Source organism: Microtus ochrogaster, unplaced genomic scaffold (assembly GCF_000317375.1).
Source record: "Microtus ochrogaster isolate Prairie Vole_2 unplaced genomic scaffold, MicOch1.0 UNK173, whole genome shotgun sequence".
NCBI lineage: Eukaryota > Metazoa > Chordata > Mammalia > Rodentia > Cricetidae > Microtus > Microtus ochrogaster.
Genome location: NW_004949271.1, coordinates 160,890 through 162,077, shown reverse-complemented (window position 1 = coordinate 162,077; position 1,188 = coordinate 160,890). Strand labels below are relative to the sequence as shown.

General features: G+C 36.6%; 1 protein-coding gene across 1 annotated transcript in view; it reads right to left on the bottom strand.

Moving 5' to 3' along the window:
* Positions 1-1,188, bottom strand: part of LOC113455841 (trypsin-like) — a 23,663-nt gene that overhangs the window by 1,556 nt on the left and 20,919 nt on the right. The gene's annotated exons all lie outside the window — the stretch shown is intronic.

The window sequence follows — 1,188 nt, the reverse complement described above, 5'->3', positions numbered from 1 at the left end:
CCTCACTCAGGGACAAAGAAATGAAGATCTCTGAGACCAAGGCCAGCGTGGACTACAGTTTGAGTTCTAGGACAGTCAGAGCTGCACAGAGAAATCCTATCTCAATAAAAACAAACAAACAACAAACAAACAAAAAAAAACAATAGCTTGAACCATGCAACTATGGCACCTCAAAACTTGCTTTGAATTTTAGCCATCTGGATGTATTTCTCAATTTTCTGAATTAGAATCTTGATGATCCGGATGCATGTTCTGGTTAGAAACCCTCTTTTAATGAATCTAATTCTCAGTTATCTCTACATAATTAAGTGAGTTTAAATAGGCAGTTTGAGCTCATGGACTGAGCTGTCACTGTGCCTTCTCAATATGCCCTAGGTTTGTAAACAACAAGGAGCCAAGTATGACATTAGAATTTCAGCTGTCACTTTGCTATTTCTTCAGGTGGCTCCTCTGTCCATGTCCACTACAACCAATCACAGCTTCAGTCTCAACAATTTATAAAATGAAGACATTGCCCCACGATTGTACGAACCTCCAATCACCCATTTAGAAACCTTGTGCTTAAAAACCAAAATTACATGTTGCTAAGCAAAATATTTTATAGAAACTATGGCATCATAGAGACTACATATGAAAACATTTAAATCCAATACCGTAGTAGCATCAGAGAAATGTAGTTGATGTTGACATCCAGTTAGATATTATAGTTAAAAGATGAATTTTTATGATCCATCAAGAAAGTTCTTTCCACTTCCATAATGAGAATGGATATGTTTGATCGCCTTTATAATTTTAAAAAAAAAGCTTCTGATTGCCCAAACTCAGAAAACTCTCTTTATATCCCTGCTAGAGGACACAGTGTAGCTATGTGAAGACTAAGATTGACTTCATGTTAGGTCTATTATCCTTAATATTCATTTTCTTTTCTTTTGTTATTTGTATCCCTGATTGACTTTGGATGGTTTAGGGTTATAAAGGGCTTAATATTCGTTAAGACCTAATTCTCTACACACTCATGAAAGAAGTTGCAGTCAATAATCTCTCTTCTCTGTCTCTTCCATTCATCTAAACACCTCAGTTGATGCCCGATCTAATCCCATTCCCTTGGAAATGTCATATGTGTTGTGTAAAGCCAGATCCCATCACTTACCTCTTATAGCAATGAGCTGCAGACACCACCCATTGGTT